This window comes from Callorhinus ursinus, unplaced genomic scaffold (genome assembly GCF_003265705.2).
Source record: "Callorhinus ursinus isolate GAN/ISIS: 27379988/994484 unplaced genomic scaffold, GSC_fseal_2.0 scaffold1, whole genome shotgun sequence".
NCBI classification, from domain to species: Eukaryota; Metazoa; Chordata; class Mammalia; order Carnivora; family Otariidae; genus Callorhinus; species Callorhinus ursinus.
Genome location: NW_027397063.1, coordinates 132,029,718 through 132,054,905, shown reverse-complemented (window position 1 = coordinate 132,054,905; position 25,188 = coordinate 132,029,718). Strand labels below are relative to the sequence as shown.

Sequence of the window (25,188 nt, the reverse complement as noted above, 5' to 3'; positions counted from 1 at the left end):
CTCCCTGTGTGGTGTAGTAAGAATGGGTTTTGTCACTGTCCAGGGCTCTATTAAAGATTGGCTGGAATGTTAAATAAGCAGCCCTAAGAACATCTTATTTTATATTGCACCTAGCTGCTTAAAAGGAAACACTTTCACATTTTTTATCACACTTAATGCCAATAAAAGTCCTGCATTTTGCAGATGGGAAACTCTGATACACTTTAGGATTGTCAGAGGATGAGCAAGGACTCTAACATTAAATACTGTAGTTTCAAGCTCAGGATATAGGTATTTATGGATACCTCAGGAATTAAAATGATAATTTGTTAAGTGACACCTTGTATGGATATACTAACCACACACACAGACAAAATGAGGAATAGATTATGTTTCAATTGAAGGCTTTTATCATCTATCTCCAACCCACAAAATATCTCCTTAGGTACTGTGAAAAATAGAAGAGGTGCTGGCATGTGGTAGTGAATTCTATCTTTCCTGAGACCAGACCTAACTTAGGTCCCCAACACTAACCCTGATAAGGCCATTTTCTACAAAAGGCCTATGGTACTCTAACAGACTCATCTTGCTGTTCCAGAATGGAAGTCTCTTTTATGTGGTCCTTCCAAAAGTTAAAAATGACTTTGTAAATTACCTACTGAAAATTGTGATCCTATACAGAGCAGCATAATTATATCAGGAGTTGACACACTTTCTCTTAAAGGGTCAGATAGTAAATGTTTTAGGCTTTGTGGGCCATAGGGTCTCTTTGACAACTACTCAATTCTGCTGTTGTAGCAGGAGAGCAGCCACAGACCATGCTTAAACAAATGGACATAGTTGTGTTCTAAGAAAAGTTTATTTACAAAAACAAGTGACTGCCATGGGCCTTAGTTAACTGATCCCTGCTCTATATTACCCAATCCTTTATAAAGATTTATTTATTTGAGAGAGAGATAGAGAGAGAGCACGTGTAGAGTGGGGAGAGGGGCAAAGGGAGAGGGAGAGAGAGAATCTCAAGTGGACTCTGCACTGTGGGGCTCAGTCTCACAACCCTGAGATCATGACTTGAACCAAAACCAAGAGTTAGACGCTTAACTGACTGAGCCACCCAGGAGCCCTATATATTACCCAATGCTTTAAAACACATTTTAAACATCTTTCATAAATTATAAAAAGTATTCTTTCACTTAAAAATAGTGACTGGGGTGCCTGGGTGGCTCAGTTGGTTAAGCGACTGCCTTCGGCTCAGGTCATGATCCTGGAGTCCCGGGATTGAGTCCCACATCGGGCTCCATGCCTAGCAGGGAGTCTGCTTCTCCCTCTGACCCTCTTCCCTCTCGTGCTCTCTATCTCTCATTCTCTCTCTCTCAAATAAATAAATAAAATCGTTAAAAAAAACAGTCCTAACCCTATATAGTTATAACTTGAAGTAGTTTGCTTTTTTTCCATGTAGATTTCTGAGCCCTTTGTCTTTGTCTGTGGTTGTGGCAGCCTTCTGGAGAGTCTAAGGCATCAAAATAATTTTCCCCACACTATGACTTGTCCTTACTACCCTAACACACCCACCGCCCGCCATACCTGCCTCTTAGAGAATCTACATTGCCTGAAGTCCCAGAAGGGAGCCCTGCAACTCATGAGGCCACAGTGAATAGCCTAGGGGAGAGTATCAAACCAAGATGGGCCACAAAGATTTTCTTTATGGAGACTTTGGAAAAAGGATGAATAAAGTCAGTTATTTCTGAGGAGCTGATTTTGAATGTCAGGCTGACACAAAGACTCTGTCATCTTAGTATGTTCATGAGTGAGCACAGATGTTTTTCTGCAGAAGAGAAGAGAAGAATGAAGCATATAGGCAATGCGAGCCTGGAGCTAAAGATAGTGAGGGCACAAGAAAAGCGACAAGGAGAGACTAACGATCTGGGGACGGTCCAGTTCCCAAGAGTCCAGCTCCACTTTTTTGCAATTGGATTCCATGAGATTCTTATGGAGCCTTATAGAAATTCCATTTTCCTGAATTTCTTTAAATGGGTTTCTGTTCCTTGTATCTTTACAAGCCCTCCCTAAGACACTGCCAAACTCCTTTTTTTCTTTCTTGTTTCTTCTCTGCTTTAAAAGGTTCCTATGACTTGCTGCCTGCTGGGACATCTGACGTTTATATGATCTTCATGGAGACTTAGAATAAAGTTAGAGAAAAAGAAAATCTCTTCGACAAAATGTAGCACAGTCATTGTCTCAACAAAGATGTGTGGAGTTCTGGAAAGATCATTAACTTTGGAGTGAGACAACATCTAGCTTTGAGTCCTGGCTCTACCACATACTAACTCTATGATTATGGGCCAATTATTTAACTTTCTGGAGTCTAAATTTCCTTACCTGTAAAATGGAGATATTAGTGTCTCTCTCCTAAGACTGGGATGAGATAAAATGAAATAAGGTAGCTAGAGACCATGGCACAATACTACATAGCATTGGGGCTCAATGCAAAGTTGATCTATAAACAACACACATCATTTTTATTAGAGAATTAAAGTGAGGGGTCAGGAGGCCTTCCTGGCAGAGGAATCATAGCAGATACCAGGTGGCAAGGGAGGGGGAAGTGAACCTTCTTTAGGTCTGAGAGAGGGTTGGAACGCCGGTTTGTTTGGTGTTGTCAGGGAACATCTGTCTAATGAAGTCTCAAGAGTTGAGGTAAAGTCAGGTGTCACAGATTCATAATATTCTGGCTGAGGAGCTTTGAATATATGCTGCAAAGTAGAAACCTCCCTCTTAGTGCTCTCTGTATGCTCACTCTCCCGGCCTTCCTGGTACATGTGAAATTAGACCTCTCTGTGACTTCGCTCTCCTGTCTCCCTAGAATTTTCTCTTCTGTGCGCTTGATTATGTTTTTCCTTTCATTTTAATTTAATCCCCATATTTTCCTCCAGTATCGTTAACCCTGAAGGTCTGTTCCAAATGGCTCATTCGGTCTCTTCAATTGTAGTTTTTCTCTCCTGCTTCTAATTTCCTGCAGTTCTTTATTCATGTTTCTTGCACACCACTCCACACTGTCTGCCCTGCTTATCAACAAACATTGTAAACTCTTAAAAAGTTCCCACCCTTTTGTCCCATTCCACTAAAGAGACTTTGACTTTGCCCATCTACATTTCCCAATTCCTGATAGGATTCTGTCATTGATGGACTATATATTGGGCCTTATTAATGTAGAATTTGGAGGTTGGGAAGGGACAAGTGGCCACCCTGTTGGTTTCCTATACAACACCAGTTCATTCTTCTTTGCTAACAGAGCCCAATTTTGGTCAGGTATCAGGCATGTAGCTAACCAATCAGTTAAGAGGGTAGGGGCCCCTTTCCAGTCTTAGGGGATGAATCAGTTAGCTCTCTCTAGTCATGGTGTTCTCAACTCCTTTGCTAATGACTGAGGGGTATGACCCAGTTCTGGCCAGTGAGAAATAAAGGGAAGTTTGCTGAGGGGTTCTAGAGAAAATTTTACTTCCTGATAAAAGAGACATATATGAGAAATCCTTTCATTTTTTTCTTCTGGACCATTTGGGTGAGAGTGTGATGCTTGCAGCAGTGGATATCCTGCAGCTGTGGTGGGAGATTTTGCCAACAAACTGGGCAGAGCAGAGAAGAACAGAGAAAGTAGGAAGAGCCCAAGTCCTTGATGTTATCATTGAGATGCCAACTCAAACCTATTTCTTTTCCTTCTATCTCTTTTCTTCTCTTTCATATAGTAAAATAATTTATTAGGGTAGTCGAAGTTTCTATAAAAAAATCAAACCCCCTAAATTCAACAACTTAAGGCAATTTATTTCTTGCTCATATAATGATATTCAAGCCAGTGGGGATAATCATTTTCCTTATAGTCATTCAGGGACCCAGGTTTCTTCCATCTTGTTGCTCTGCTTTCTCCTTTGTATTAAGCCACTGGAAAGAGAAAGAGCATGGAAAAAATGTACGTTAAGGAGGTTTTATGAGCCCAGAATCAGAAGAGTGACCTCTTACTACCACTCATATTCAGTTGGAGAGAACTTAAAAATTGACAGCCCCATCTAACCACAGGGAGCCTGGAGACATAGTTTAGCTGTGAGCCAAAAATAGGGGAAATTTTTTGAAATAAACCTACTGGTCTCTGTTATGGATAATAAAGATCCCATTGTTTAAACCAATTTTAGTCGGGTTTTCTGCTACTCACAGCCCAAAGCATCTAAACAGATACAGAGCTAAAACAGGGAGAGAGAAGAAGAGGGAAGGTTACAGAGGACAAGAGACATGTGGTCTAGATCTGGAAGAAGTATTTTTCTTGGAGAAGAGAAGAAAACTAGAAACTATGGGTGGAAGGGGAGCAGGAGGGTGGTGTTTAAAGAGAGAATCAGCTATGGCACATGAAATCAAGTGGACGGTCAAGAAAGGGAGGATTTTAATAAGTTTTTTCATATACTTTGTCTTTGGATCTTGTTTTCAGTATTTAAGAAACTTTAGTTGTAACATTTAAGTCAAGAAGCACTTTGACTTGTGATGAAATTTATTTTAATTACTTCACTCTGTTTCTTTAATCATGGCATTACCCTGAGACTGGACCACACAAGTATCTGGGCTCATAAGGGTTACAGAGAACATGTATCTCCTCTACCCCACTAGAGTGGGTAGCTCTTTGAGGGTGGAGGTGTCACTGGAATAGAATATAGAGGGGATGAAGGCAGGGATAACAGTTATGATATTAGCAGAGGAGGTTAATAAAGACCTCAATTGAAATCTTTAGAAATAACCTCCCATTTGAACTGGCTTTGGACATATGGACAGAGGGCGATGAACCAGGCTTCCAAAAGTAGAGCATAGATAATCATTGTTATTCTAGCATGCTCTACAGGGGGATCCTGGCTCGTAATTATGTCTGTATTCTTTCACATGGAGCAAGGAGATCTGAATAAGTGTCCTTATCTCCTAAAGTTACCTTGTCCACTCTCCTCCTGTGATAGAACTTCTATTAAAAAATATTGAAGTTAAAAAAAAATTCTACAGAGGACCATTCTCTTTTTCACCTTTGAAGCTTTTGCATACACGTCATCCTTTGCCTGAAATATTCTCCCCATTCTCCATTTTCACTCATGTCCCTCTTGCCCCCAAAACACTCCTTTTGTCTGCTTAATCTGAAATTCCTTCAGGAGAAGAATGTCACTTCCTCAAGAAAGCCTACTCTGCTCTCCCTGCGCTGGGTTAGGTCCCCCTCCTGCAGGCCCTTGCAGCACCTTACTCTCCCTACCATGGTTCCTGTCACATTGAATGGCAAGTGCCTGGTGACCTTTGCCTCCCTAATGATATTACCTGTTCCTTGAGGACAGGAGTGCATCCTTCCTACTCACAGTCTAGCGCAGAGCTGACACCCAGTGGATGCCCTGAAAGACTCGTTCATCGACTCATTGAATGAATGAGAGGTGGCTATGGGCCTGAGGTTGTGTCAGAGTACATTGGGGCAGAGGTTGCCTCTCAGAGCTTTGAAAGAGAGAAGAGCATGGTTGCAACCCCGTGCTGGATATGGGCAGTATAACCTGAGTAGTTGAAAATCAGTCTTCTGGTTCAGAGCCCATGCTAGGCTTCAGCAGGATTTGCTATGGAGGTGAATACAGAAAGACCCAAATACTCAAGAGTGAGTAAGACAAAGGGAAGTTTAAATGGTTGTCATTAGGGTCTGCCTGTTATATACACAGCAGCCACAATGAGCTAATTAGGAAGTTAACAAACCCCTGATTTGAGCTAATATTTGGCTTGATTGCATCCCATCATCATTATTGTGGATGAGAGGTGAATTTAAATGAAAGTTTCCAAGTCAAGATGACATAATGAACTGATGACTGTGGAGATTTGATTGGAGCCCATCTATCCTTTTTCCAAACACACATTAACCTTCTCCCAGGAGAAAACAGCTTCTGGAGGCCTAAGGAAATAAAGCAGGGCTTGGCTCCCACATTGGGGATGATCAGGAATCCTGGGTGGCAGAATGGTCTGGCAGATGCTGCTGCCATATTTAGAGTGCTGAAGGAAAATCCTCCACAGACAATTTACTGATCTACTAGGCTTTTATTCAGCAATTCATGAGTCGGGCAGCATCCGATCTAGCAGATAAGAAAGGAGCTCCGAAGGCCTAAGCAAGGTGATAGACCACAGAGGGCAAGGACAAGCAAGTTAGACTGTGCATTTGCTCATTGGTTGAAGCAGGGTTGCTTTCTTTACAGGGAGCAAAGGGAAGTCCTGCAGCTGGGTGAGGTACCTTGTGCCAGCAGGCAAGCACCTATTGGATGAAATAGAGCCTCCTTTTCTGGTATATCTGAGCCTAGAAATTTGTTAAGTTTAGTTTGAGGATGTTTGGAACTTAGCATGAGTGACTCCATCTTGGGTTTAATCTGGTTACTTTAACAAGAGTGAAGCTCCTATTAATCAAAAGGTTTCCTGCAAAATGGACTGAGTATATAGTGTGTAATCTGAGAATAACCCCCCTCTTTTTTTTAATCTCTGTATCTATCTTTGAGGGCTGGACATCCCGGTGCTTGGCACAGTCTCTGACAGAGAAGGTACTCGGTATGAATTTGTTGAAATAATGAGTGAATGGGTGAATGAGGAGAGTGCTATATGTTGAGTGGGCACTGGGGGGTAAGGAGGAAGACATGAGCCTTTCTTGCACACCTAAGTACCATGTGACGTCATATAAAAAATGCATCTTCTCTTTACAACAACTCTGCGAAATTGTTAAGATGTCCTGTTTTTCCCACGAGTAGTTTCATCTTTTATCAACTGTCTAACCTTAAGTAAGGTAACTGAATTTCCTTGGCCCTCATTGTCAGTAGAATGGGAATAAAAATAGATATTTTATAGGGATGTTATGAGAACTGAGTAAAGCATAAGGTATATAAAGTACTTGGCAAATGGTGCACATTCAATGTTCAGCTTCATTCCCTCAGTAGGTATTTCTGGGGTAACCGAAGACTTTGGCGTACAAGTGTTCTTTGGCAGTTCCTAATTGTGTTGACATAGTCATGCAACTTTTTGTTCAGGTTTTGTGAAAAAGTGATCATCCAAAATATTCCCTGCCTCCAAGGTCTAGGATATTCCGCATAGAAGAGTTCAGTACTCTGGAGCATCAGGAATGTGAACTCCAGCCATGGCAGCTACCAGGCTGTAACCCAGCCCGAAGGAGAGAAACTTCCAGGGGAAGGTGGCACCAATCGTCATGGTCACTCTCTTTCTCGGTGGTGATGCCTGGTCATCCAGCCCTGTCTGGCCAGATGCTGCTCTCTGGGGAAGAGCCCCACACTCCCAGGAGGAATGTGAGGCATCTGTTACTTCATCCTGACTCACAGCATGAAAGGGAGACCTATGAGGATGTCTTTTTGTGGCACTTTGTTTGCCTCCAGGAGGATCGTTGGAAATTTCGCTCCATCCTTGTAATGTGTCTGGTGGGGGAAGACAGCATCGGTTTTCTCCTTCTGAAAATCTTCTTTATCGCCTGGCATATTTCTTTGTAGTGTCTTGAAATTGCAAAATTGGGAATGACAAAACATGCAAAAATGAATCATAGGTAAGAGTGATGGTTCAAAAATGACAAAATGGGCTGTAGGTGGGATGCAGTTTAAAATGGAACATGAACAGGAACAAGGCTTTCCTCTCCCTTTGCTTTCTTCCCTCCACCCCACTTTCCAACCCTGATCTAGGAATAGAGGCAAAAGACAATGGGGGAATACGTGTACTCCACTCCTGCAGGCCATGCGAGGGATACAATCACACCATTGGGAGGAGAGCAAAGAAAGCAAGGGTGAGGCCAGGGATGAAGGCTAAGATGAATATATATACATAGTACTGAATTTTATACATGGATTGTATTGCTGAAGCTTGGATTGCATTATCCTCTCTTTAAAGATTTTATTTATTAATTTGAGAGCGAGAGAGTGAGAGAGAGCATGAGTGTGGAGTGAGTGAGGGACAGAGGAAGAAGCAGACTCCCTGCTGAGCAGGGAGCCCAATGTGGGGCTCGATCCCAGGACCCTAAGATCATGACCTGAGCCGAAAACAGACGCTTAATCAACTGAGCCACCCAGACGCCCCGCATTATCCTCTCTTTTAGTGTGTAATCAAGAATTGAAGGAGAAGACAAAATAAGAGAACAAAATATGGAAAATGGCACACTTTTGCTTTTTAGTTATGGAACAAGTCTGGCGAAGGCTGACATTCTAAGGAAGGTGTGAATGATCACACACATCACCAGCATAGTGGGTGTGTCAGCTACTTGTTGTTACATACCACACCACCCCAAACTCCAGGGCTTAAAGCAGCAAGCATTTATTCTTATTCACGTGTCTGTTGGTCAGCTGGTCAAGCCGGCTTGGTGACAGCTCTGTTGCAAGTTGTGGATGTCACTGGGCTTAGCTTCTCACTGCATACTGGGCGCAGGTCTCCTTTGTGTCTAGCCATCCTGGGGTCTGAGATAAGAAGGCAGAGGTGACCTGGGGAAACTCTCATGTTAATGGCAGAAGTGCAAGAAGGAAAAAGGAAACAGGTGATGCCTTTTAAGCCCTGAGCTTGGAATTGGCATGTTGCCACTCTTGTCCACATCCAGTCTTGGCCATTCTCTTGGCCAAGACCAACATGAAAAGAGGGAAGGAAAGTAGGGAGAACGCCTCTGGGAGGAAGCACTATTCGTTTACCCGGCAAAGGATGTGGATACGCCGGTGGGTAAAGAAATGGCGCCACTAACTCGATCTGTCCCAACTAAGCCTGGTCTAAGCTTTTTGTCTTTTGCCTTGGGAAGTGTCAAGGTAGGAAGACTGGACAGAACTGCTTGCCCCATTGGGGCAAGAACTCCAGTTACATTCCTTTTAGCTGACTTAACATGGAGAATAAATTACTTCAAAAAAGGGCAACCCAAAAAAAGAAATGATAATTATGTCACATGCTAGAGGTGCTATCCTATTACAATACATAAATGTATCAAATCAGCATGTTGTATACCTTAAATCGATACAATATTATAGGTCAGATATATTTCAATTAAAAAAAGAAAGGGTAATGTATGAATGCCTTCTATCCTGGAGGGGGTAGACAAGTTGAATTGCCCGTTTAGGTTACTCAGTTTATATTGGCTTACTAAGGAGTCACTATTGCTCAGAAGTATATGACAAAGTTTGATAGCTTCTGTTAAGAGGACTGACAAAATGCGGCCCAAGGCTCCCACAACAGAGCTGTTCTGGAAAAGTTGGTAACAAAGTGCATTTGCCTTTAGTGGATTCTATTTCCCATTTTATGAATATGATCTCTATAGTGAGGGTAAAATCCTCTCAACCCCTTGCCTTGACTATATTCATTGATAATTTATTTTTGAAAGTATCTTTGTGATTACTTTCTTTGTTTGTCTGGGGATTGGAATGTCAGTGTGTTTTACCTGGTAGAAGTTGTAGATTTCTGAAGCAGCTTCTCTGACCCTTGGCTGTCTCAAGGGTCTCATCTCTGGCAGGGACTGACAGTCTGTCTCCTTTTTTCTGCCCCAAGATGATTGCCTCTGGTTTGTTCCAATTAAAAGACGGCCTTGAATTTAAGGTAACCTTTCTATATTATTTTCCATTTCTATTCTTTGCCCTTCATTATTTTGTAATGTGTGCTTCTTATTTTAAAAGAAAATACAGATAAAGGCAACCACAGAAAACAAATGTACAAGTTGGTGAAATATTATAAAGTGAGCACCCATGAAATCACCAGCCAGGTCAACAAAGACGGTGTTGCTGGCACCCCAGGAAGCTTCCAGGTGCTTCTCCCAACTGCAGGCCTTCCCTCTTTTCAAAAGTAAGCCCCATCTTAACTCTTGAATAATAATTTTCTTTCATTTATTGATGGTTTCATCTCTCAAAGGTTTATTCTTTAATATAGGAGTTTAAACTTACCCAAGTTTAATAACCTAAAAATTAAAAAAAAAATCTCCTCTTAAATCTATAGATTTCCTCTTTTATCCTTTTCTTTTCCATATATTTTATCTGCTAACTGACCTAGGCCATTTGACCTGTAGAGTTTTGCACATTCTGGGTTTTACAGATTGTAAAATGATGGTGGGGTTCAGTTATGTCCCTCTGTATCTCCTGTAAATTTACAATAAAATGAAGTTTTATCAGATTCAGCTTCATTCCCTTTGGCCAGAGTCTAGGTAATGTGTTCTTTTATCCCGTGGGACATATTCACTTATCTTAGCAGGAGTTGATGCTTCGATCCATTAACTACTTGGGGGTGGCAAAATGGTGATATTCTAAGTCTAACATTTTATTTGCATTTATGATCTAGAATCATTTTATTAAGAGATATTTCCTTTCATCTGCTGTTTGGTCGCTCAGTGGTACAGTTCACATAAGAAAGGCAACTTTATTTAGTTGCCAGTTTTTAATGAATTTGTTTTCTGTAATCCTTTGAAAGTAACCAATTTTTATGTCATTATTAATTCACGGTTTGATGTGTCTGAGGAGTTTGCAATTTTTATCTTTACTGAAGCTCAGTCTGTACCCAGTTTGGCCATTGGGAGCTTCTTCATTTTGGCTCACAAATGCGTTTCCGCATGAACCAGTTGGTCTTTGATATCTTCTTTACTATATGGTAGGAGTTTCTAGGCTCGTCTCATACATTTCTTGGTCTGATCAACACCCTGCGTGCTAGGGATAGTCCTTGTCACCAGGCTCATCATTCTTTTCTTTGTTTTTCTTTGTTTTCCTGGCTGTATTTGAGGGAGATCTTGCCACTTAGTTTTGTTGTAGGTGTTGTTTGTGGCTTTTGCTATCTAGGTGCTCTGTTTTTATGTTGGACTCTGGGAGGAAACAAAAGCTTTGCTGCTTTTATTATGGCTATATTTACATCTGATCTTACTATTTGCAATAGAGATATATTAAATAATATGAAAATATAATCTGTCATATTAAGCAATGAATGTAAGAAGAAATATGCAGAGAAAAGCTCTTTTCATTTTCAAATGTGTATTTTTTGGTTTTGTAATGACCTTACCTTAAATAAGATATTTGTGATTACCAATATTATACAGTTAATGATTACGTGTATTATACAGTTAATGTTTTTTTCTTTTGTTTTGTTTTGTTTTGTTTTTTAAAGTGGGAGAGAGGGGGAGAGGCAAAGGGAGAGGGAGAGAGAATCTTAAGCAGACTCCATGCCCAGTGTGGAACCCCCATGGGGCTCAATCTCACAACCCTGAGGTCAGGACCTGAGCCAAAATCAAGAATCAGATGCTTAACCGACTGAGCCACCCAGGTGCCCCTACAGTTAATGTTCTTAAATTTCATTCTCTATTTATCCTTTTGTTTCTATTGGCAGAAATGAACTAAAGGCAAATACCGTATGATCTCACTTACATGCGGAATCTAAAAAAATAAATAAAATCAAAAAAGAAACTCATAGGAAAAGAGATCAGACTTGTGATGGGCAGAAATGGAGGGTAGGGGGAGAGGAAACTGGAGAAAGGTGGTCAACAGGTACAAATTTCCAGTTATAAGATAAATAAATACTAGGGATATAAGGTACAACATGTTGACTATAGCGAACATTGCTGCATGGTATATAGGAAGGTTATAAAGAGAGTAAATCATATGAGTTCTTATCACAAGGAGAATTTTTTTGCTTTTTATTGTATCCATATGAGATGGTTGTTAGCTGAATCTATTGTAATAATCATTTCACGATATATGTAAATCAAACCATCATGCTGTATGCCCTATACTTACACAGTGATGTATGTTAACTATTTCTTAATAAGAATGTTTTAAAAATGAATGAAAGAACAATAGTTTATAACAAGTGCCACCATTAATCTTTTGGTTATCCTACTTTGAATATTCTTTTAACTTAAAGATTTCAATAACATTAAATGACTTAGTTTAGTATTTGAATAATTCTTCAAACTGGATATTATTTTCTGCAGTCTCAGAAGAGTGCCTCACAAGTACCTTTTGATCTTACTTTGGCTTCCCCTTGCCACATCTGACCTGATAAGCTGCTTCAAGTAGCCTCCATTGCCAACCCAGCAAAATGAGGATGGCAATGGTTCTGGATGCTTCTACTACCTCTCGTCCTTGGGATGCTAAAGATGGTGTTTTATTCCATAAAGAGGCATGTAAATGAACCTTCTTTCTAAAGGTGTTCCACATCAATTGGACCCCAAAGAACTTTTCTTTGGACCCAGAATATCAAAAGTCCTCTTTGATCCACTTCCCTTTTAATGACTTCTCTCACCAAAAGGACTCTAAAATCAATGAGAAGAAATCAGTGGGGAATGAACTTCTATTAACCCATCTCATGTATCATTTTTTTTCTTCTTCATATTCTTCTTCTTCTCTCATAGTTTCCTCTATCTTCTCCCAGTTACATAAAAAAAAAGTTTTCATGCATGCAAATGGAAGATAATTGGATACAGAAACTGGGAAAGAGAGGGGGGTATTCCTTGCATTAATAGTAGCCATCCTGCAAGATCCATTATATTTGGAGTGAGTAGTATATAGGTCCAAAAAGGTGTTGTAATCTTTAGTTTTAATGTACTACACTAGCTAAAGTTTTTGTCTGGCCAGCTTGCTTTTCTAATATCCTTTTGGTTCATTTGAATAATCCCTCTCCCATGCCATGTGGTCCTACTGGTGTCGTAATAGCAAAATCCCCTACTACCCTTTGCAAGGGTGAGAACATGATCAGGATTGGCTAATAAGATTATTCTTTTGTCTTAGTTATAGTGATTGATACAAGCATAAGCAAGTGACCCAAACAGAGTTGGGTTAATGTATACACTTTGGAAGAAGGGGTGTTGGGTTTGGAGAATGTTAGTTTTGAGCTCCTGGCAGCCCTCTTGCCTGCTACGTGGAAGGAGGCTGTGTAAAGAATAAAGCCACATAGAGAGAAGCAGGGCTGATAAGATGGAGAGAGATAAAAAGCCCAGACCTAAAGCTAGTTAATGAATCAAAATGAATGCTCAAGATGCTTCCAACTTGAATTTTCAGGGGCAGCCTCATGAAGTTGGCTTTTCCCTGTGGGAGTTTTAGATGAACCTGCTTTGGGAGAAGGGAGAGAGAAAGGATAGAACTAAAAATAGGGTGATCTGGAGAGAAAAAAAGAGTCATTGGAGTACGAGTGAGAATGAAGAATTTCCCTCTTATAGTGCAAAGAATAGAATGGAAGGGATTCTAGGATAGGAAGCTTAAAATCCTGCTATCATAGATTGTGTCCCAATTATTTACCCCAACCTTTATTCATGTCCTCTGCCATGTGACTTTGCAGTTCCCTCAGATCTATAAGAATACACCATTGTTGTCCTAAAGCATGGATTTTGGGGGTTGTTTGCTTCATAACACTATTATGGCCATGGTTAACAGATATACCTGCCACCAAATGACCTGATGTTTTAGTGATTTTGGATACTTACAAGCCTTATGGAGAAAAGGTAGGGGACTTGGAAATCCTGTGCAGAATGGGGCATAAAGGGAAAACCTGACTTTCTGTATCAGGTAAAACTCAGTTGAATTAGCCAGGAGTTTCACTACGGTTAGGCAAAAATGGAGAAATTGGATAAAACCTAGTAGATGGAAAGAGAGAGGATGTGGCTATGATTTATAAAATCATATTTTATAAGTTTATAAAATTTATAAAAATACTGATTATATCCTCTTCATTTGATTTTGTCTATTGGAGAACCCCAGGATGTGAGATTTGTTTTTCTGTTTGTTATTACCCCTTACCTTGGTAAGTGTAAAATTAGCTCCCTAGATCCTGTTGGTTCCCAGCCTTCTTCCACTCTTGTAGATACTCTCGCTCCATCCATCCATCCACTTGTTTCTGTCGTTAATGTCAGTCGATGTCACCAAAGCATAAAATTCTTAGGGACCTGTAAATGATGGACCACACAGAAATGCAACATTTTATTATTCCATAAATGGAAAAGTCAAGTACTTTTTCAGAGTGATTAAATTCAGCAACTAACCCATTATTGAGGTAATTACTTTTTAATTTGCTGCAATGTTAGAGCAGAGCTGGCTGTGACACTGGGGAAAAATGGACTTCTTATGGGTTTTAGAGGCAGGGGGATTAAACCAAGTATAACAGCAAAATGTTCTGTTTAGTCAATATAAAGGCCTGAAGGTACTTGATGTTCTTCTTTTCAGAAGAATAAGTAGGATAAGCTAGCTTTTCATGTGCCTAGCGCATGTCAAGTGGCTGTGGTCCTTGGCACTTCCCTTAGCTTCTAATCATAATTAGACAATGGGTTTCCCTTCAATATTCATGGCATATCATAAAGTGTGATCTTGAAAGAATCACTTTCCTTCTCTGAGTTCAGTATTCTTACCTGTAAAAAGAGGTTTTTCTATAAAATTATCTCTAAGGTCACCTCCTGTACTAAAACTGTATAATAGTCAAAAGACAGATTAGGGAGGTAGGACTTAAAATACACGAACAAGGACCAAGGAACCAACTGGAGCCCGCGTGGAGTTGAAAGATGGTAGTTAGAACTTCCAGTTAGCACTCTTTCAGGCAAGGAGGTGTCTAAAACTAGCAGGCCACATTTCCCAAACCCTGGTTGCCTGCACATTTAAGGTATTTTTAAGGCTCACACCCCCAAAAGGGAGATGTTAGGAGTTGGGAGGAAAGGCAGGATAGAGGAGGCTGAAGCTTCAAAGAAGTAAACTGAAGACGGGGAGTCTCTATGGCCAGTGGGTTTTTGGACTATTGTCTTTGATTGCCTTGCCTTGGCTGTCTTGACTGATTTGGGACATAACATGGAAGATACAGCCCCTGCCTAGATTCAAATGGACCTACTCTGTAACCTATCAACCGTGTCACTTTAAGCCAGATACATACCTCTGAGCTTTGTTTTTTTAATATCTATAAAGTTGAAAAATAATATCTACATTGCAATGTCATGAATTTTATTTTTATTTATTTATTTTAAAGATTTTTATTTAGTTATTTGAGAGAGAGAGACAGCACGCACACAAGCAGGGGGGTAGGGGCAGAAGGAGAGGGAGAAGGACAAGCAGACTCCCACTGAGTGGGGAGTCTGACATGGGCCTCGATCCCAGCACCCTGAGATCATGACCTGAGCCTAAGTCAGCCGCTTAACCGACTGAGCCACCCAAGCGTCCCACAATGTTACGATTTTTAGTTGAAACAATGTACATAGCAAGGAGATCTCAGCTTAAACCTAGAGTGGCTCTGCTGTGGGACTCAGCATCTGACAAATTTATAGATTCTCCCTAAAGAAGTAGATTTTCAGGGGCTCTACGGTAGCTTCTAGACAAAAATTTATTTTTTGGTAAGAAGGAGCCAGGCCTAATGAGCTTGACCATTTGTATCACTTAGAGATCAAGCAGAAGAAAAAAACCTACTCTAAATTCTATAGGATTAGACCTTAAACTGTCTTGGAGCCTATTAAGTGTCTATGGAAGGCTGGTGCCTTTGTGTCTGGTCTTAGATAGACAGTTGGGAAGGGAAGATCGAATGTAGTGGCAGAGACCAAGGGCAAAATGAAACCTGCAAGGATGAGCTGATACCCATGTCTATCCCTCACTTCATAAAATTCCAATGAAGAGGTGGCCTACAGAAGATGCTGGTGCCCCTCCCCATGGAGCTGAAAACACACCTGGTCCAGGTGTAGAGAGAAGCTGAAGGAGAAGATCTGGTAGAACCTGAATGAGCTGCAAGCCCAGCTGCTGCCCCTCACCATCCAAGTCAGCCAGGAGACCAATGACAATGTGTATGAGCGGCATCAGTGGCTGGCCACACACCTACTTTCAAGAGCTTAACAAAATGACTATGGATACAGTTCCACTTCTCAAATCTCAATGAAATTTCTCTGTGGCCAGTCCTAATCTAGAACCACATAGGCAGGGAATTTGGGGAAATGTTGTTTGGGTTTAGATAAATTGACACAGCATCAAGTCATTGCCTCTTTTAATAAAGCCCTAGGAGGCTTCTGAGCACAGTAAGAAGGCTGTTAATTGACGCTAGTTCCAGCCTAATAGAGGCCTTGGGAAAGAGAGAATTATAGTAAACACTGGAACAATGGATTCAGTCCATTTTGTTACACATTGACATGCAAGCATCACTGCTAATCAAGACTCAGGGAGAGGGCATTTCTTTTCTGCTCACTTTACCGCAGAATGAATATAGTAGAATTGGCGAAGGAAAAAAAAGAGGACTTGGAAATGAATTCCAGAAGTGGAATCAAGTAGACACTTCTTTCAGGATCAAAAGATTATCCCCAAAGGGAGCAGACAATCTCTCAATTTTGTGGACAGAAATTACCAGAAGGAAAGGTGCCATACTGCAGCCACCATAACTTGAGGACTGGCCCAACTAAAGAAACAAATAAAAAAATTATGGTAATTTACATTGTGCAACTTTATTATAAACAGTTTAAAAATCTGGGTGAAGTAATGGTTATGTAAACTAATGAATCATTGAACACTACATCAAAAACTAATGATGTCCTATATGTTGGCTACTTGAACATAATTAAAAAAAAAAGAAAAGAAAATACAAATAATTAAAGCTGACTTTGGAAGAAAAAGAAAATCCAAGAAGACCAGTTGTCAAGGACACAACTGGGGATGTGGTCAAAGAATTTTCCAGTCAGTAAATACCTATCTCATACTCTGTCCATTAATAAATTCTTCAGTCCCTTAAGTGATGGATTATTTGGAGTATATCTTAAATATTCCAGAGCACAGAAAAATAAGGAAACTTAGTAGATACTTTTGGCGTCTCACCTTGATCTCTTTTCATAGTCCAGAGTATCCATTTTTGAGCTGGTGTGACTATTGACTGCTAATGGCTCACACTTGCACCCTGCACAGGAGAACTGCGCCTGCCTCTGGGAGCCACCTCACCCAGAAATACCTGAGAGGTTCTGCTCATTTCCCTGGAGGATCCCACAGCAAATGACGCCCTATGGTGAAGGGACAAACCCTAGTCCCCCTGCCTCAAGGTGGCCCAGCTCTGTGGCACCATTTACATGCTGGAGCTCCCTATGGGATTAGATAGAGGCTGTGGCATGATTTCTTCATCTGCCCTATCCTGCTTCCATCCCTGCCTCACTGGTTTCTTCTGGAAGAAATCTCTCAATAAATAGGTTGCACAGGATCTTTGTTTCAGTCTTTGCTTCTGTGATTTAAAGAAAAAAGCTTTCTATTTTTTCCCCACAAAGTAATAATCATCAATTAAACAGAAAAGAGAAAAAAAAGTATCTTGAATAGGACAGCAGGAAAAGAAGAGATTAATCTCGCAAATAATGATTCAAAAATCCTACTAAAATAACCGCAGATGGAATTTATTTATTTATTTATTTTTGAAGCTTTTATTTATTTATTTATTTATTTATTTATTTATTTATTTATTAGAGAGCAAGCGAGAGAGAAACAGCATGAGAGGGGAGAGGGTCAGAGGGAGAAGCAGGCTCCCTGCTGAGCCGGGAGCCCGATGTGGGACTCGATCCCAGGACTCTGGGATCATGACCTGAGCCGAAGGCAGTCGCTTAGCCAACTGAGCCACCCAGGCACCCGGCAGATGGAATTCAGTAATAGATCACGACCATATGGATTTAATTTCGTGAATGCCAGGGTAACTCAATGTTTTAATGCTTTGAAGTGCTATCATTTGTTTTCATATTCTCCCTATTACTAGTTAAAAAAAAACATGATGAGATCATGATAACATACATACTTAAATAAGCCTTTCCTTTTCATCTTTCACATCTACAAATCTATCATGAGTTGAATAATTCTTCCTCATGAGGGCTATTGCCAATCAAATCATAATATAGCATTTCCTGCAGTATGGTACCATTCAGAAATGTAAATATGTGGAGTTTCAAGGGCAGAAAGTATTGAAAGAGGTCCCTGGGGATGGACAATTTATTGCCTACAACGTGAATCCTCCAGCCTTGGCTTTGCCACTTTGACAAGTTCTGATGTTGTGCTTTTGTGCCAGGTAACCTGGAAGCTGAAGACCGTGCAGCAAATTAACAAAGTGGCCTGAGGGCTATTGGGGTGAACAATCCTTACATATGTAAATGAAGAGAAGAGTGGGGAAGTTGCAAGCTCTACCAAGGCTTGAAGATCTGTAAGCAGTGACTTGGAAATGGCCACGTGATAGAAGCCTCAACACAGGTTGTGCGAGTCCGTGGCAACTACCCCCTCTCCGGAGGGTGACTTGAAGGAGCAGTGGCTCTGAGTGGTAGCTATCATGGGGCCAATTTTTTAGGACTACCTTCATATTTGATAGACACATCTTATTAGGAATATACATTTTTGGCAAGTTCATTTTTCTTTTTATAAAAGTAAAAGAAGTTCACTTTAGAAAACACAGATAAACAAAAGGTAAAGATTACTATCACTTGTATTAATTCCAGCATCCCAGAAAAGATCACTGTGACAATTTCGTTTACTTCCTTCTGGGCTCTCTAGCTTGCTGCAGAGCTATCTACCTGTCTATTTACTGAGCGATTGGTCCACCCACGTGTCTGGTGAATAATCTAATATCATGTATTAAATACATATGGTACATATGGTTTGCCAATATATTATTTATTGTACATTATCAATTTCTTTTAGGAAAATGATATTATATCATACTATTCTTTATTGTAACCTGCTTGAAAAAATTAACTTAAACATTGCTCCTTAAAGTGAGTTCATATTGCTCTACAACATTTAATGGCTACTTAGTGTTCCTTTCTGTGAATGGGCTACGATTTAGTTAATAAATCCCTTCTGGTTGGGCTTTAGATTTTTCCAAATTTTTGCCATTATAAACAATACTAATGTGCAAATCTTGTAGCTCAATCTTTGATCATATTCTTAATTGCTTCTTTTTTTTTAAAAGATTTTATTTATTTATTTGACAGAGAGAGACACAGTGAGAGAGGGAACATAAGCAGGGGGGAGTGGGAGAGGGAGAAGCAGGCTTCCCGCAGAGCAGGGAGCTGGATGTGGGGCTCGAGAGACCTGAGGCGAAGGCAGATGCTTAACGACGGAATCACCCAGGCACCCCTCTTAATTGCTTATTGAAGGCAAACTCTGAGAAGTGGAAATGCTGGATCAAAGGCTGAGCACTTTTAAAAGAGCATTTTCCTATTTTAAATGTTTTAAAGAACCTCCATGCTGTTTTCCACAATGGCTATACCAATTTTCATTCTTACCAGCAGTACACAAGGATTTCCTTCTCCACACCCACCCCCCCCAAGTTTACTGCAGCATTATTCTCAATAGCCAAGATATGGAAACAACCTAAGTATCTGTCAAAGGATGAGTGGATAATAGTATGTGAGTTATATAGATCTATTTATCTACACACACACGTACACACACTGGAATGTCATTCAGGAAATCCTGCCATTTTTAACAACATGGATACACCTGAAGGACATTATGCTAAACAAGACATGCACATACTACTACATAACCTCACTTCTATGCTGAACCTAAAGAAGTTGAACTCATAAAAGCAGAGACTAGAATGGTTGATGGTTGTTTCCATAGGCTAAGAAGCTGAGGAAATGGGGAGATGTTAGTCAAAGGGTACAAAGTTTCAGTTATGTGGGATGAGTAAGTTCTGGAGATCTAATGTACAGCATGGTAACTCTAGTTTTATAATACTGTATTGTATACTTGACATTTGCTAAGAGTTGATCCAAATTGTTCTTACCCCCCCCAATGCCTAATTGAGATGATGCATATGTTAATTAGCTTGATTGTCAGGGGGGACATTGCTGAGATACCGTGTATCCTCTTATCTAGAGCCCTCCCCTGCCTATGGGTGGCAGTGGTCAGACCAAAGCTTCACTTTACCTGAATCCCGTGCTTCAATCCATCCCCTTCCCTGCTTTGCTTCCCTCATTGTCTTAAAGTTTTTCCCTTAAGAATGCCTTCTCAGTTAATTGTTTACAGCCAAACACCCCTCTCAGACTCCAATTAGGAAAACTGACCTAAGACAGTACTCTTGAGAATGAGTCTTAGTCTTCAGGAGTGCTCTGTCTAGTCCAGCACTCCATCATTCCTTAAAGAAAGAATTTAATTAAATTGCATTTAATTCTTAATCATTAAAGGTTACTCATTTCAAATCCTGGTTGTTTCCCTACAGATGAAATTACCCCAGGATTCTGAAAGGATTAATATTAGTAGGGTGTTTATTATTATTTAGATAGGTTATAAAAAATTTATCAGTCCATCGAAGTATTTACTGCTGTGACCCTGGAGGGAGACCCAAAGTGGTTCCTTAAATAGTTGCCTTTTTGTGTATATAATCTTGAAAGGCCTGATCACTTGGAGGGTGTGGTTGCTTTGGTTTCTGCCCTGGGACTATTAGAGGTCCAATTGTTCTGTCCCATACAGGGAGTCCCTGGTGTGTTAGTTCAGAAGGTTTTGGCTTATGGAAACCAAAGATGGGTCTTTGCAGTTTTGTACTTACATAGAGAATTTGTAACTTACGAAGATCCCTCAGAAAATTAATCTGAAGCCTGGTAGAATTTGGATAATAAATTCAAGTTAAGTTGCTCCAAGTCTACGTGTATACTAATAAAGAGTCAAAATAGAATTTGGAGGTGAGAGAGAGGTTGAAGTCAGAGATATCGTTAAGATTTTGAGCCTAGGCCACTGTGATTTTTTTTTCTTGCTTTATGGAAGACTAGCTGGATATTTTAAAGTTTGGTTATTTCTAACCTTAAAGAACAGTATGGTTCTGGAGACTGGAATAGGCTGGAAAGGCTGGAAATAGTTATTTACTAGGCCAGTGAATTCATTGTTTTGAAGACCAACAAAGTAAGTAGAAAGATGTATTCTGTTTTCATTTCATTGTTGGAGAATGCAGCCAAAAACAAGAAACAAAAAGCAAGGGGGTGATGGTCACAAGTTTTAGGATGGAGTTACCATTTTGAAAGTTGAAATATGATTGATAGAGTGTTGGGATATAGAAAGAGCAAAAACATATAAGTAGATGCTAGTTATAGGTGCTCTTCTAGTTTTTACATTATTAGATTCTGAGTTCGTAGGTGTTATATTAGATGATATTTAGAAAATAATAAATATAATACCAAAAGAGGACCATGGGTGGATCAATGATGGTCATGTTTCATGAATCATAAATTATGTTTAAACTAAACCTTCTCAACTAAAAGATAGGGAAAAAGGGAGAAGGAGAAGGGGAGAAAAAGGAGAGAGGGAGGGAGGGAGGGAGAGAGAGAGAGAGAAATAAACACAGCCATTATGTTTCAAAAGTATTGAAGCTTATTTATACATATTAATTTATTTGGTTTTGTTTTTTTAGGACAAACAAGGTGGTTATGAAGGCTGTGCAGAAAGGAATAAGGTAAAATGAAAAGCATGGATAAAAATATGTATTTAAGTTATTCATTAATTTCCATGGCCTTTTTCATTTCCACATGTAGTCACTTTGAGAACTAATGACACACCAAAGGTTGAGACATAATTTTTCTGAATTTCTCAACTCTTCTACTTCCTAGCTGTGACCTTGAACACATTCCTTAAACTCTCTCTGACTCAGTTTCTTCACTGGAAAATGGAGGCTATAATCCTTGTCTTGCAAGGGTAGTGGTAAGAAATGAAGGTAAAACAGAAACAATGTCCGGGGGCCAGGGGGGCTGAGCAAACAGTAGGAGTTGCTATTGTAAGTGCATTATTGTAATGGAATATTCAGCCTGACTTTCCCTATGATTAGAAACTAGAACCTAAGACTGAGGGAAAAAAGGTAAAATAACATGGGGGGTGGGGTTGTTACTGGCCCCATAATCCAAGTGAAGCTGAAAAAGAATTGGTGGGCTGACACTCCTTCCAGGGCTTACTAAGTGTGGGCTACCACACTGGCTCTGCTAACCTCCTCCGTTCCCCGGCCACATTCTTTTGCTGGTCTGGGACATTCAGTCAATTACTGGTTCAGTAAATATCTGTTGAGCACCATCTCTGGCAGGTACTGTACTAGGTGCCTGGGAGCCAGCAGTGAATAAATTAGACACAAATGAAAAATCAAGAGACTGGGGAAGAAACCTTTACGTTATAAAAATATCTTTAGCTTAGTGGGCTATGTTGCATGTTTTTTGTTTGTTTTTTTCTGTAGAATAGGGGAGAGAGGGGCGCCTGGGTGGCTCAGTGGGTTAAGCATCTGCTTTTGGCTCATGTCATGATCCCAGGGTCCTAGGATGGAGTCCTGCATCAGGCTCCCTGCTCCTCGGGGAGTCTGCTTCTCCCTCTCCCGTTGCCTGCCACTCCCCCTTCTTGTGTGTGCGCTCTCTCTGTCAAATAAATAAGTAAAACCTTAAAAAAAAGAATAGGAGAGAGAGTCCTAAACAAAGAGGGGGGCATGAAGGAATATTTCATATAGAGGAAAATGGATGAGACATCTGATTAAGCTGAAGACACTGAACTGTCCTAGATCTAGACTTATAATAACTGAAAGTGATCATAAAATTGTAGAATCTTCCTAGTATTAAAGGATGGAAAAGTGGTTGAGAAAAAATACGATGCAAAATACAATACTTCACGGATCAATAAGCTAATCATCATTTTCCTCATCCTCATCAAAACCATTGAATTTAGGGGCAAAGCCTCTCTTGCCAAAGGGATGATAATATGAGGTTTAGGGAGGCTAAAGCGGAACTATTGCTTGAGGCCTGCTTCTCCCTCTCCCACTCCCCCTGCTTGTGTTCCCACTCTCTTTGTGTCTCCCTCTGTCAAAAGAATGGATGAAATCTTAAAAAAAAAAAAAAAAAGAAAATGATAAATTACGGTGTTGCATGAAGATGGCTCCCCCCTGCCCCCGTTCCAGCCTTCCTTCCAGTGTCCAGCTCTCTGAGTAGAGTTCTCAGGTTACTGTGGCAATCCTCAGGGACAATCAGGGTCCATATTTCAGGCCTTTTTGAGAACACATCTGCAAGGAATTAGCTTGGGGATTAGTAGAGCTCGTGTGTCCTCTCTTCTCTGGCAAGAAAGTGGGTGAGTCAACTAATAATAAATTCTGTTCTTCCATGAAGAAAGAATTAAGAATGCACAAAATGACTTTCTTCATGAAGTAAAGAATGCTGTGTCTTGTCCCCATTTACCCAGGGGTTCTCAGGCTATTGGGAAATTAATCTGCTGAAACACAATGGTCAGAATTGGGTCAGCATTCAGAAGCTGTCTGCTTGACAGCCTAGCTGTGTTCAAGTGGGCTCCTCTTTTTGGGTTTCTAAAGACTCAGGTTGGATGTGAATGGTGAGCAACATAGCATAGGATACCCTGGAGTCTCTTCTAAAATGACGGGGCTTGCCTTCTGCTGAGGAATACTAGATTCAGATACCATACCTGCCTTTCTGGATTCTTATCTGGGTATCTTGAGCAAAAAAGAAAATCCCTGCCATGGTCCAAGCAATGGCATGTTTGCCTGGATAGTTTTGCCTGGATTTGGGGATTGTACAAAATGTTAAAAGTGATTTTGATGCCTCCTAAAATAACCAAAAAAAAAAGAGGGAAAGAAGTTAGAGAATTTCAGAATGAATCTCTCTGTTACTGGCTTGTCTGCAAGGGTCATGACTCTTTGTAGTGAATGTCATTTCTATTCCTTCCCCTGCAACTCAACTTTCTCTGACACATGCGCATGTTGGACTCTTATTTTTCCCCTTGCTCATTCTTCAAGTCTCAACTGGGATGTCATTTAGTGGTGGAATTGTTGTGCCCAACTATACACACAAATGTACAAAGATACACTTAGATACTCTTACCTCAGCCAGTAGTAAGAAAGCATAAAATAATTTTTTAGAGTATCACTATCCAAATCCAACCCCCCCAGAGGGCTGACACCATCGATTTTGTGTGAAAACTACATATGGAAGACCAAGGGCCTGGATAATTAAAAATAAATAAAGCCTCTAATTTTAGAGTCTCTTCTAGAATTTCTCAAGCATTTTGCTCTCAAGACCGCTTACATTTTTAAAATATTATTGAGAACCCTTAAGAGCCTCTGTTTATGTGAGCTATAGCTCTATATGTCTCTCATATTAGAAGTTAAAACTGGAAACTTTAAAAAGATTTATTATCAGTGAGGAGGTATAAGAAGTGATCTTTGCACATGAGATGCTTAAGAGATAGTGCCAATAGTCTCTCTACTAATGTTTTTGAAATCAATGATAATAAGGCTAAAAATTATGGAGCAGTGATGATAACTGATCTTTATTTAACACTTCCAATATGCCAAGGGTCTGGTCTAAGGACTTTACATCTACTATTACATTTAATCTTCCCAGCAAATCCATAACGTAGTGGATTTGTTTCCTAGGGCTGCTGTTAGCAAAAGTACAAATGAAGTGAATTAAAACAATAGAAGTGCATTCTCTCACAATTCTGCAGGCTGGAAGTCCAAAATCAAGGTGTTGGCAAGGCCATGATTTCTCTGAAGGCTATAGGGGACAATCCATTCCACACCTTTCTCTTAGCTTCTGGTGTTGTTGACAATCTTTGGCATTACTTGGTTTTTACATGCATCCTTTCAATCTCTGCCCCCATCATCAAATGGTATTCTCCCTGTGTGTCTCTCCTCATCTTAGAAGGACACCGGTCTCGTTGAGTTTAGGACCCATGACCCTGTTTCCAAATTGGGTCACATCCTCAGGCTTTTTTGTTTTGTTTTGTTTTGTTTTGGTTTTGACTCTCACTCTTCTGTCTCTTAAAGCCACTTTTGATTATACATTAGGTCCACTTGGCTAATCCAAAATAATCTCCCCATCTCAAAATCCTTGGTTAATCACATCTACAAAGTCCCTCTGCCAAGTAACATATTCACAGATTTTAGGAATTAAGATATGGACTTCTTGGGGGCCATTATTCTGCCTACCACAACTAGCAAGGAGAGCAGAGGAGGGAGCAAGCAATCAGTGTTGATAAGACTTCATCGGGCAGAGGAAGGTTTGAGTTGGGTCTTAAAGATGGGGAGGTTTTCATGATGTGGAGAGGAGTGCAGGCAGCCTGGGCAGCATGAGCGAAGGCATGATGGTTACAATGAGCTTGGTATGAGCGCACTGGACAGGAAGGAGATGGGCCTACCTGAAGAAAAGAGGTGTGGGAGTGTTATACGAAAACAATGATGCGTGGATCACGACATGGAAAACTAATGACGTATTGTATGGTGACTAACATAACATAATAAAATAAC

At 40.3% G+C, this 25,188-nt stretch overlaps 1 long non-coding RNA gene across 1 annotated transcript in view; it reads right to left on the bottom strand.

Annotated features, from left to right (window-relative positions):
- Window positions 1-3,788: 3,788 nt before the first annotated feature.
- The window catches only part of LOC112823057 (uncharacterized), a 35,681-nt gene continuing 14,281 nt past the window's right edge, over window positions 3,789-25,188 (bottom strand). The window contains exons 3-5 of the long non-coding RNA XR_012375989.1: window positions 13,737-13,882; window positions 8,275-8,453; window positions 3,789-3,909 (exon numbers count right to left, since the gene is read on the bottom strand). This is a non-coding gene — a long non-coding RNA (uncharacterized lncRNA). The remainder of the gene's footprint in view (window positions 3,910-8,274; window positions 8,454-13,736; window positions 13,883-25,188) is intronic.